General features: G+C 34.3%; 1 protein-coding gene across 1 annotated transcript in view; it reads right to left on the bottom strand.

Annotated features, from left to right (window-relative positions):
- The window catches only part of LOC150100597 (solute carrier family 41 member 1-like), a 235,405-nt gene extending 229,616 nt beyond the window's left edge, over positions 1-5,789 (bottom strand). The window contains exon 1 of the mRNA XM_090401067.1: positions 5,653-5,789. The gene's annotated coding sequence lies outside the window, so the exon portion shown is untranslated. The remainder of the gene's footprint in view (positions 1-5,652) is intronic.
- Between the last annotated feature and the right edge of the window lie 8,186 nt (positions 5,790-13,975).

The following is a 13,975-nucleotide window of genomic DNA, read 5'->3' as shown; positions in this document are numbered from 1 at the left end:
TAAGCTCCTCACCTCGGCGACGGGAATCGAATCCAAGGACACTCCTTCCCCAGGCATATGGTTGCGAGGCGCAAAGCCACTAGGCTAACCGCACGGACATCCTGGCAATAAACACTTGTTTTGCTAACCTTTCCTTTCCCATTCTTGGTTTAATAGGATCAACAGAAAAGAATAACGTTGTTCACTGCCCTATTTGATAATTCAATACTAATAAATATCTCATCCCCATATATTGGTAGCACATCTCTCTATATCAAGGTCGAAGAGCTATGTTGCTAAAAACAAAAGCGTATTATCAAGCCAACACATGCGGAAGTGAGAAATTGGAAGAGGTGAGGGAGCCCAGGTGTATTATTTTCATCCTTGAATGAACGCCCAGGAAAGATGGGAATGGGAAGAATGACAGCTCATATTTCATAATGGCTTATTACAAAATTTTCTTTATTGTACATAGCCAGAATGACGAAGAGCTACAAATCACCCAAAATCGTTTACTAAAAGTGAGTCACATCTGAGTAGTTCTGTCATCCATCAAACTCATATTTGATATTTGATCAAAAGCTATTCTATGGTTTGAATATAATCAACGTACATAATTCTTTCTGGCATAAAAATATCTTTTATAACTAACATAAGAAAACTTTAGAAAACTCACACACACGCGCACGCACGCACACACACACACACACACACACACACACACACACTAGAAAACAGGAGAAAGAGGGTGATGTAATATAATAGAGGTCTATAATTAATGAATGTGTGTGTAATAGGACATTATTTAATGAACATTTTCATTATATGGAAGGCGGAAAAATCATGGATGATCCCATGATTCCATGGGATCATCCATGGAAATTAAGTTTATGCGAGGTAAAGAGTAAGATATTTCTCTCACCGAGCAGTGAGTGGATCTAGTGTAAATGAGTTTAAGAGGTATAACAGCAGGTGTGGGTGATGTATGGCCTCCCTCGATGAGTCCTTGACTAATAGAGGTCTTAGATAACAACAACAACAACAATTTTAAAGGCGCAGAGAGAAAAAAATAAAGATCCGAAACAGTTGTAGCAAAAATAACTTTTGGTCAGATAAAGATTGAATCAATTATAACGAATAACGGATTTTGTAAAAAAAAAAAAATTAATTACAAGAATCAACAAAACAATAACGCAGAGAATTGACACAGGGAATATATCTATCATGGAGTATATGCAGTAATAGCAAATAAAACTCAGACGAAATATTGGATATTGGAGTTGTAACAGGTGCAGGTATAATAAGAAAATATCCACCCAAACAAAATACAAATAAGTGAAGAAAAGATACATGAGTAAATAGATATAAGATAGCGCACCCAGAGGGGGAAGGGGGCCCTTACCCCCCCCCAAAAAAGGAAAAAAACTAGAAAATTTTCTAAAAATCTTTTCCTAATTAAAATTCATTTTTTTTTAATTTATGTTGTGTCGTGTCTTCTATTTCTATACTACTTATGAATTAGCGATCACACACACACACACACACACACACACACACACACACACACACACACACACACACACACACACACACACACACACACACACACACACACACACACACACACACACACACAAAATTAGAATCATGACTAATAGCAAGAATTGCAGATCTATGCTATATTTGTTGTAATCGTGTATTGATATTTATTGTAAAACAAATAACGAAAAATCAGTAGAATGTAGCCAGCCAATATTTATCTGTTTCAATGAGTTAGAAAAGGTTTTTGATAGGATCATATTGTAGGATATTTTGCAAGTACCAGCATCAAGAAATATAGCACCACCAAATATTGAAATACTAGAATGTATAATAAAATATCCAAATACAAATAAATATAGAAAATCACCAATGTAAACAAAAAATACTTATAAAGAAAGCACTCGGATGGAGCTGAAGTGAATGTTTGGCAATTCATCTTTGTGTAACGTAAACAGAGACGAAATAATACCAGAATTTAAAACAATAGTAATTGAAAGGAATGAGACGGGAAAAAACAAAAGAAAATTCAAACTTAGTTGACTGTGCTAATGATATAGCATTACTTGCAGGAAATAAAGATGACTTATAAAACGAGACTACAATACATATGCAGTAATTTGAATACGGAAATATCAAAAATCAAAACAAATACAATATTAATTGCATAAGAACCAACACATTTTAAATTGAAATTAAACCGAAAATTATTGATAGTCGTAAAACAATTAATATCGAATGAAAATATGACACGGATGACAGACAGAAAACAATCCCTAATAAAATATCACAATTTTTTCCATATTGCAGAATGTAAAAATCTCATCTGTAAAAATAAAATAAATAAAAATGAAAGTACGTGTATGAGATTTGATCAAAAATAATCGAAACTGTCTTTCTTTTTTCCGATAATCAACACTTCTTGGTGGCGATGTGAAATTTACTGACAGAGAAGACCGAAGTTTGATAGGATTTGTGGTCAGCGATGAAAGTCAGCGTGTTGTTAACATGAAAAACGTGTGTTTTTAGGAACCGAAATAAAAGTTAATACGAACATAATTAACTCTTCTTGTTTCATTCGGCCACTAGTAGCATTCTGGTGGTATAGGGAACCCTGTAAGAGTTTCCGAGGTATGTAAAACATTCGTTAAAATGATCGTCATTTTACTTAAAAATTTTAAAACTATATGTCAGAAGTTTTTTGGCAGTTGAAGTCATTCCCTTCACAATACAATGTCACTCGTGCCCAATTGCTCAATAGTGGACGTGTCTATTGAGCGATTTGATCGGTGTGAACTGTTCTATTTATTATTATCATCATCATCAATAAACCTCCATAGAGTCAAGAGACTCATCGTGGAAGGTCCCACTCTCACATGCTCAACTCATCATACCTTGACTTAAATGCATTCACTGTCTCTGCACTCACCACACTCTCAGGCAATGCATTTTAATGCATTGCCTGAGATATACAGCTTATATCTCAGGAAATATGCTTATACAGCTTCCAGGGATGGCCTGTTTCTCCTCGTTCTCCTCCTCCTGTCTCCATATATTCTATAAAAAATCTTATCCACGATAATCTGGTAATTACTCCTTACCAACTTATACGTCAAGATAATCTCTCTCTCTCTCTCTCTCTCTCTCTCTCTTTCTTCTATCATCCACTAGGCTCTGTAATTTGCATTCTTTCAATCTGTCCTCATATTCCACATTCCAGAGGTCAGAAATCAACTTAGAAACAATCGTCTCTGAATCCTCTCCAACATCTCATCAACCTGTTGAAATCTTGTCGAGCAAATCTGCGCACAGTAATACATATACGGACTGATCAAAACCTTGTACAATGGAATCTAATCATCCTTACTTCTACACGTCAGTGTTCTCCACATCATTCCCATAATTCGCTGTGTTGTCCTCACAATTTGTAGAAAAATGTCCACGAAATTTCAAGTGTCATTTTACTTAAATTATTTAAATTTTGAAATAAAAATTTCAAATTTCAATATCCACAAAAAAACCAAATATTTCATCTCCTCCAAAATATCCCCACCAATCCTATACGCTGCATCACATCTTTGAAAACCTTATACTCTGCAACATTAAACTGACATCTCCACACACGTCCCAATCAGACAGTCTGTTTAGGTCCTCTTGCAAAGCTACATCTGCTATTCCCATAACTCTCATAAAGATACATTCTCATAACTCTCTCCAACTTTGCATCATCTGTAAACAACTGTATATCAGCATTTAAGCCTTTTATAATGTCATTTACATACAACTTAAACAATAATGACCACAAAACATACCCCTGGGTCACGCCACTAGTGACTTTTCTCTTCTAGGATATCACTCCTCATACACAACCTGTTGATACCTATCAGGCAGCCAATCTCCAATCCAACGCACTAATATACTATCCAACCCCATCTGTTCCAAGTTAACTACTAGTTTGTCATGTGGCAACCTCGAAAACTTTGAAAATTCTAAATATATCACTGTATGTGCATCCCCCTTGTCCATGTATACGTTGCCTATACATTACAAAAATTATAACAAGGATATATATATATAACATTATATAACATGCAAAGCAATATATAACATGCAAAGCAAATTATATATATGCTTTGCATTCACTCTCACTGCGTTTTGATTATATCTCAGACAGTGTCAGTTGTCAGTGATAAGATGATTTCTTGCAAGATAACAGGGAACTCCATCAATGGAAATTTATATCCAGGGTTTTGAAGTTCAGAGAGAACTTGTGATGACTTTGTGAAAATTGTGCATCGTCATCTGGGTGGAATGTACTAATGATTAATGACATTCGCTCCTGGAATTATCCTAAAATCACAACAGTGGATAATATTTTCACGATTAAAAAAAAAAAACCAGTTGGTTCTTGGTTAGATTTTATGTAGCGTACTGTTCGATCCTATGTGATCTACAGTACTTAATTTGAAAAGGTTTTATACTCTAGATTAAGAAAAATTGTTTAATGCTGGACTGCAAGACTGCTTTTAATCGTGCACTTTAAAACGGATCAATTACCTTCCAATGGCTGAAACTCCCATTCACAATATCGACGCCTCATTAACTCTATTCAACATCTCATCTCATTAAGAATAAATACGTGATGTGTGTCTACTGGATATGTCAGGTTTTGAAAGTTAATTAATCCGTTAAAAGAAATCAACTAATACTTCTGCTCCTTTGAATTCTATTTCGAACTTGAGCATGTTGAACATATTCAGCTGATGCAATTCATTTTTCTTTTTAAAAATAATATCTACATCAGCACGAGAAAAGGGCATTGTAATGCTGATTTAGATCATCAGCATGGTTCAGCAACAGACTGTAATGAGGATATTAATGCGGAACTTGACATTCTCTAAAACAGATTAAGACAACAAAGTTCACTGAACGAACTAATTGGTGTTGATGGAAGAGTGACATGACATAAAACTAGAATATATGCAATCGTAGCCCATTAGACGTATACCCTGCAGAACTTTTGCTGCTAAGGACCTTATTGGTATATCCGATATTCAATTTCGCTTGTATAAGTCTATAATTTCTGTTTCGTTTAGTTTTGATGCAGGATATCGTGATATTACCAGAAATTCAGAAGCATTGAGAAGGCAACATCAGAGATGCTGCACAGCAGACGATGAATATTTCGTTATTGACAACATCATCATAAATATCAAACCCTAAGCATAAAAAAAAATAAAAATCCTTAAAGCAATTTTAAGAAGAAAAACGGGAATGATTCAGAAGAATATATAGAATATCATTATTATTGATTCGCTGGTAAAGAACGTCTTTTAAATGGTAAACAAAATGATTAGAAGAATGCAAATAATTAATTTTTTCTGACAGATCAAAATTAGTTTTTATTTTTAAACCATTAATATATTTTAAACATATTTATTAATAGTTTAAACATAAAAGTTGATTTCGAACATCTCCGATGTTGCAAATAGAATACCAAAAGACAAATGCAATAATATCAACATTATTGGTAGATGGCGTTGTAATATAAGTGCATGAAATATAACATATATAAAGAACAACAATTTGGATTTAAAATATAAACCATCAATTAATGGTTACACATGATCCTACCTTTTTGTGCTGGTACGACCTCGTAACCTGCTTTTAAAATAACGCGCTTATTATAGCATCTGCCTCACACATATAATAATGAAGAGATCCCGATTAGTATTAATATATATATATTTTTAAATTTCCAACGTCTGTTCTATACTTCCCGATTTAGGTGTGTGTGTGTGCTTAACTGTAATCTGTGATTATCATGCCGTTTCTTGAAATACTTTCAGTGTGACGTGAATCGAAACGCACGCCGGTAGTAGCGTACCTGTACCCGCTTTACCAGTTGAATATTATTACCCACCAAAACACGTGAGTGCATTTTCTTTGTGTAAAACGAAGTAAGTTACGCAATTTCTCGTAGAAGCCTGCACAATTTCGTTACGATAAACAAAATTGGAATCCATTGTTTGCATTCTCTCTCTCTCTCTCTCTCTCTCTCTCTCTCTCTCTCTCTCTCTCTCTCTCTCTCTCACAAACCCACACACACACACACACACTAGAGGGGGGGAGTATTATGCAATTAAGATGGATCTCATTTACAAATTTTTATCTTATCACCTTGTTATTTACTTTTTTATTTTATTATTATTCTTTTTTGTGCTGTTGCATCAGGTTGTCATAAAACAGCGAAATTTTTCAAATAATAATAATAAATACCACATGAGAAGAATTCTTTTCGTTTTTCGATTGAACAGCAATTGATATACGTGCATTATCACAGTTGGAACTAAATTGAAAGAATATACGTTTTTGTTGTCCAACACATTGTCGGAAGTTACAGCTTGTAACTGCTGAGAAAGACATAAAAGAAGACCAGTGGTGGCTCGTGGCTTGAAATCGTGGGGATGCTGCAAATTTCGAAATATACATACGCACTGTAAGTACAGTATATACGTGTTTGGATAAAATTTCAAAATTATGATAAAATATTTTTTAAAAAAAAATTGCACATGAAAAAATGTTTATTATCGATAAAATTATACAATTTAGTATAATTCAAAATTATTTAAAAATAAAAGCCATTATCATAACCCTAACGATGTTCTAAAATAAAAACCATAACAAATGTCGTGTCTTTAATTGTAATGATCAAATATTTAAAGAGACGGAGTAAACACGATAAGCACTACGAACACTACTACTGGCGCAAACTGCATATAAACAACATTATTTAATAAATAGTTATTTTCTTATCCATCAGTGTTCATATCATACTGCGAAATCTATTACAACATGTCTGACGAACACATAAGCCTATCCACGCGTATAAATATGACACTGTGGTAAACACAGTGCTGCTAACGTCCTTCGCCCTCCTAAGTACTGCAAGATGGATTTTTATTATTTTTATACAAAATAAGAGAATCGTATAGGATTGTTGATGATAAAATTAAATATTACAAGCAAATATAAATAAATTAATAAATATATTTATATATCGAGAAAAATTGGAGGTGCTGCAGTTCCGTAGTGCCTATGCAAGAGCCGCCCCTGAAAAAGACTCTTACAAAAACTGACAGTGTCTTGTAAATGATTAATAGCTCCAAGTTAAGAATACCATCGGTTATGCTATTTCAATTAAAGGACATAAGTTTAGAATAACTGAATACAGTATAACAATTTTAAACATGGCATTATAGATATTTAATAAACTTAAAATAATTTATTAAATATTATCTAAATAGCATATTATTATTACATTTGTGAATATTATAAAAGTGTAACCGAAAATAGTGACTATGAGTGTCAAAATCTTAAATTCGGAGCTAATGAAGGATAGAAATATCAAGGATGGATGAAAATGAGGAAAATATAATTCTATAGGCTTGAAATTAATCACGTTACAAATCACATATCAGCTGAACAATAACCAATGATGAAGCACAGCCTAAATACCAATGAGAAGGGCTTTGAAGTCACTGGAGAAAGTGATATCGTGGAGGTCGTCAAATTATCCTTGATGAAGTGGACAGAAGAAGATTCTCATAGCTGGAAACATTAAGATTCGATTATTTCTTCTCAAGGATTACTTAACGGAGCCATATACCAGTACAGGAAGATGATAAAGAATACTTCAGAAGAAAAATAGTCAAAGAAAAAAATCACCTCGTTCTTCAAGATAGCTGAATCTTCTCATTCAACTTCTGTGCTTCGATAAGAGGTTTAAATAATAGGAAGGGTTACTGAATGGATTCGTATTCACTCTCCAACCAACCAATTAACGAAGAGCAGGTTAGAACTCAACTAAGAGCATGGCATTTGTGAAAGTCTTGAAAAGATAGACAATTTTCGTTGCTCCGTGCGAGACTGCTACTGCCTGTTGGAGGTCTGAAATAGCTTTTTAAAAAACAGTACATGTTTAGTCCACTTTCCAGAGCGGAGTCTAACCACACTGTTCAGAAAATTATGCGCAAAAGGAACTCGCCATTTGTGATCATATTTTTGAAATAACTTTATGAGCAAATAAAAGACTACATGCAAACAGAGCAATTTACAAAAATTGAGGAATATAACTCCAGTTTTCTCATTAGCTTTTTTATTTGGTCTCGTAGCATTTCCCCGTAATCCCTTGTGCGTGGGGATCTCCTACTGTATTTATTATTGTTTATTCTTCATTAATCACAAGAAAAGCTCATCTCCCCCTCTAACAATAATAGTTATAGTTTGTACTTGATTAGAAATCGCTTTTAAATTAAGAATTCCATAGCATTTATCATCTGAAAACTAATAGAAAACTAATAATAGGTGTGATGAAATGCCACACTAATAACAAAGTGAATAGGATAAAATATTAATATTTTTTATTCATTCCCCATACTCAAGATATCACAAATCTATAATACAACAATACCTTATGTGGGCAAGTAGTTACAGAGAAAGAAGAAGCATGCTAACTTGTTTCTTGAAATGTTGAGGGTTGTATTAATTGGAAAGAATGGGGAGTTTTTTCCTTTCTTTCAGGAACAAGGATAGAGGGAATGAAGGAAGAAAATGAGAAGTTGGTTCAATAAGTTAGAAGAACTGTATGGCTGTTGATCAGTGGTTTTTCGCATTCTTACCATATTAGCAGAATGGTAGTGTCTGGTTTGGTAGAGCAGCGGCCATAAAAGTACCTGTAAAAAAAAAAAGAAAAAAAAAAAGAAATAATAATGAAACCTAGCGTCAATAAGATAGTGATTGAAAGAAGTCTGTGAGAGAGTTATCACCTTCTTGGTGGATTGCTACGTCTGTATAAACTCAAGAATTCTTAGGGAAGTTTTTGCATCACCCTAAATGTGAGAACTATGTTCTAATAGCTTTATAAAGTGTTAGGAGTTGAACAGGTAGTGGTTTCAACAAAAAGGAATAACAGCTTTTGGGGATATCGACGGGGAGGCTATGGATGTGATATATTCATGATATGATATACTACATGTGAAAGTTAACTCAAGAAGGAGGAAAACTGATCTTGATGGGAAATCGGAACATAATAACAGAGATCGAAGTAAGATTTTTCTTCCACGTAATAATAATACAAGAGTGTGTTTTGATAACATTGAAATTCACTAGATTATCGTCACCCCACTTGAGAATGGTGATCAGTGATTAAGACATTGAAATGGAAGATCTTGAAGCTTCAATCATTTGAGCTACAAGGTTTCTTGAATGAAGACAAACAGAGAGTATCATCATCTAAACCAGGGTTTCTCAAACTGTGTTCCGCGGAAAGTGAATAAGTGTTCCGTGAAAAATTATCAAAATAAACACATGCATGGAATGGTTTCAAATACTGCGACAGGTTCAAACATGTTTGAAAATCAGGAGGTCCTCACTGTGCGTGTGGATTCTGCTATCAAGGCCAGCGAGTGCTGGCCTTGACTCTGTCGTCCGCGGTTATCGACACCTCCGAGCGCGAGTGAAGTACGGAGGTATCTATTCTAGGAAACGTGCGGTCACAAGCAAGGTCAGTGCGATGCGGCCCGGCACGCCTGTAATGTGCGCTGTCGCATTTTTGCGATGCGATACAGCCTGCTTCGGCGATAGTGTGCGCTTAGCTTTACATTGAATATGAGACCGATGATACTCGACTCTAACCGAGAATATGTGAAGTGCTCCGTCGTAGGAAAAGTTTAGAAACGCTGATCTAAACTGTAGATGAGAGAGAGAGAGAGAGAGAGAGAGAGAGGAATGTGAAGAGGGGATGCAGGTGAGAGCTCAGAATCTGGGGTATCCCATAATTAATGAAAAAAAATCTGATGAGAGGAAGCCATCTATCATGACATAATGAACTAACAGAGAGGAAGCTGGCAGTAAAATCATAAATGGCAGGAGTGAGATAAGCAGCTTGATAAGAGGGCATTTATGCCTTTTGACCAAAGAAGAAGCTGGCCGTTAATGAACTTCTCGATTACTTTGGAAAGTACTGAGATGAGAGCAATAGGAGCTGATTTTTATTTCCCTTTTTGAAGCGAGATGGACAAGGATAAAGATTGTTTACATGCTGCCGAGTAAATGCTAGACGAGTATGACATCTTACACAGTTGATACAGGATATGTATTAATTAAGGAGCACAAGTTCTAGTGCAACTGAAGGGAATGTATTTTGCCCAGGAGATTTATTAGTATGAAGACTACTGAGGATTCTTCTAATTGAACTGCTCACATCATGCTTTTGATCTTTCCCTCTGGGGAAATATCAAAGGCATGCTGTGAGCAGTTCGTGTAGCAGGAGGATTTACCTGGTCGTCTATATACTAGAGGAAAAGATTAATACCATGAGGTCTTCATTGTCTTTAGGTGATGTCACCATCTGTGCGTATGTATGAGAGAAAGAAAGAGAGATGGAAGGGCTGAAGTCATAATCATGCCCGACAGCCTTAGCGAGGATAAAGTTCAATTACCATTGGAGCAGGTAGCAATTTTTTTTTTTTTATGAGTTGGTTCTTAAGACGTTTTCTTCTTTGGACTTATTGGTGATGATCTTACACTACTTTCGGACTGAGTATAGGATGAGTGAAAAGTTGGAATTTTTGATAATCTATTGAATATATGCAGAATCTTTGGCATATTTGTTAGAGAACCAGGGCTTGGATATCGGTCGGGGTTTGTAGTGGACTTTGAAATGAAGGCTCTCATTCTAATAAGGATCTTTCGGTTATTTGACCCGAGTGGGTGAGCGGAAACAATAACCATATCATCGAAAAGTGTTAGAAATCTTGAAGGTCATTCCAACTTGTATTGTAGTGCCAATAGAATACGATGGTCAGATTAGCTAGAATGACGACGATCCATCGGAAAAGAAACATGGACAGGGTTATGGTCAGAGGTGCTAATAGGAAAGCTAACATCGATAGTGTATCTAGAGGGAAAGCTGGTTCAAAAAAAGGTCCAAAGTTTTGGGAGAAGCTGGAAGTAAGAAAACCTCTAAGGAAAATAATATCATTATTTTGGTAACTGTATAAAATCAATTCTCAGAGGTAAATAATCAAAGTGATCAACGTTGTCATCTAATCAAAGTGATTAACGTTGTCATATGTCATGTCATACGTAGTAGCCCAGTCATACAAGAGTCAGGATTATTTGCTGTTTACTCAATACTGAATGTGCCGAAGTTGGATTACGGTACAGAACCCTCTTTGGTTGGTTGTTGTTGTCCAAATATTTATTGTTGTTTTGCACTACACAGTTTAGGTTTTCAGTATTTTCACTGTAATATGAGGTTGTTTAGATACATCCAATCGAAAAAATACTGTTTTTTAAAAACCATTAAAAATCCACAAGCATAGAGAAAAGTACAGCAATTTGCGGTACGATTATAGTTCATAAAAAATCGGATTCGACTGGCTAAAAACACACTACATATTAGGAGTGCGTTGCGCGATCTTTTTTAAATGTTTTTCGTAGTTTTCGTTATTTTCTGGGGAAAATTAGGTGCCGTTTACACAGTTCTCACAAGAAATGATTTCAATTGCGTGTGGTATTTTATTTGCTTTGCAAACAACATTATTTTCATTAAAAATGCAAAAATTCATTGATCATTAAATTCTTTTATAATATTATAATAAGAAAAATATATTTTTTAATTTTCACTAAAATGTTTAATTTTGTTACAAAGGGTAATTTATTTTTTCACATGACGAGTATACTCCTCGATCACCGTTAAAAGGTTAAAAGAAAGAAGAAAATAATGCATTATTATTAACGTATATGTAAGTAATGCTGATCACGTCATGTAGAATTGTACCATGAAAAACTACTAAATCACACGCACGTAACTATTGTAAATATATATATATTTTTTTTAGATTTTAGAATTCAAACGTTCTGAAATTTTATATATAATTTAATCTTGTAATTCTATATTCATTAAGAATATTTTACTATACTTTCATTAAGCAATTTTAATAAAGGTCAAGGTCAACTCACGGTCAACAATTGAAGCGGAAATAAATGCAAGTAGAAGGTGTTCTGTTATTGTCACGTCGTCTGATATTAATACTGACAGTGCGATATTAAACGCAACATAATACTACATTATTTTTAATGATTATGATTTTTAAAAAATATACAGTACAATGAAGTTGTATTATGTAAAAATTTAACTAACGACATCTTGAAGTCTGGTTTCAACAGAGAAGGAATAAATATGATTTATTTTTTTGTATAGTTTAGGCCAACTTTGTGACCCCAAAAACTTGTCGCCCTGCACCGTGTCGATGGTGCAACAGGTGCAAATGCTCCTGTTTCACCGTCAGCAGAGTCGGCCCTAATTGCCAGTCATCCTTAACATCTTGAGAAACCACTCAGCCATTCAAAAAGATCTGGGCATCATCATTAACATGTTTTGACATTTATATTTCCGTTTTCCCCCCCCCTTTCAAATTCGAAATATGTTATCTAATTTTGTGAACAAAACCAAATTCTACCTTTATTAAAGCAATGCTGTTTACGACATACTAACGCTATCAAAAACACGCTACTGAATAGAATTAAAACAAAACTTAGTGAAATAGCTCCATTGCTGCCATCGACTGCTGCTGACAAGTGTTTTGAATTAAATCTCGTTATTCTATTGTCAGACTGCGCAGCAAGAAAAGTGGTATTGGGGGATTAGAATTCAACAGAAATTTTACAATAAATAATATGTATGTGTATATTAACACTGAATATTAAGATTTCGGGAAGACTTTTCGTTTACGTGGAAGTACCGGGCTTTTTTTTTTTTTTTTTCTGTTCAAAAACAACGTTTTTTTCTCTCCTACAAACCACAAGCCAGAAAAGTTTACAAAAATAATATACTCGTTTTATAGCTTTGACCATCTTACCGGCCATTAAAGATCAAATACGCACCCTCAAAAGCTTCGTATCCATCATAAATTTCAATGTAATATGAATGGTATTACAATTGTAATATGGACTTCGCATCCATGGAAATGTGGACGTATATATACGTTCTGGCCGGTAGCGTGGTTGTTGTTTACTAAATAACAAACCGATCAAGCTAAATATAATTAAGAACTTATTAAAAAAATATATGAATATTTCCATTAAAAATAATTTTTGCGATGACACTGCTTTCACTTGCAGCTTACATAAGCAGCAGAAACATATTATACGAATAAAATATTTGTGATAAGCAGAAGTAGGAAATATCTTCTAAAACACGTACTTGTACAATAAACTCGTGTTTTTACTGATATGATCTTATTGCTACTGAATCATTTATGGAATGCAACCTCGAACCCAAATTGCCAAGTCGAAACTTTCACGTCAGGCTTTAAAATCATTAATTATCAGATAGGAAAACAAAATAATAGGATTCTGCAATATTATCAGACATATAAAAAAATTCATTGAAACGAAATTTGTAACCAGGAGCGGCTCGAGCATAGGAACTACGGAACTGCAGCACCCCCAAATTTTCTCGATATATAAATATATTTATTAATTTATTTATATTTGCTTGTAATATTTAATTTTATCATCAACAATTCTCTTATTTTGTATAAAAAATAATAAAAATCCATCTTGTAGCGCTTAGGAGGACGAAGGATGCTAGCATCACTGTGTTTACCACAGTGTCATGTTGCTACGCGGGCAATCATCAACATCATTATGCACATCAAGGATTTATGCCTAGCGTGGTCTGTTCCGGCCTTAGAAATCATCGTTGAATCTTTTAAGAGGACGTCCTGGTTTTATTTTTCCTAATGGCTTGTAGTCTAAGGCTTGTTTTGGTAATCTTTCTGTTTTCATCCTTTGAACGTGTTCCATCCATCTATGTTTATATTTTTTAATTTTTTCTATTACTGATTCTTGGTTTAATTCTTTCATAATTTCTTCGTTTCTTTTGTGA

The sequence above is a fragment of the Typopeltis vanoorti genome, chromosome 12, assembly GCF_054136105.1.
Source record: "Typopeltis vanoorti isolate ZY-2024b chromosome 12, IOZ_Tvanoo_1.0, whole genome shotgun sequence".
Lineage (NCBI taxonomy): Eukaryota > Metazoa > Arthropoda > Arachnida > Uropygi > Thelyphonidae > Typopeltis > Typopeltis vanoorti.
Note: the sequence above shows the minus strand (reverse complement) of the source record. Positions and strands in the feature narration are given on the sequence as shown.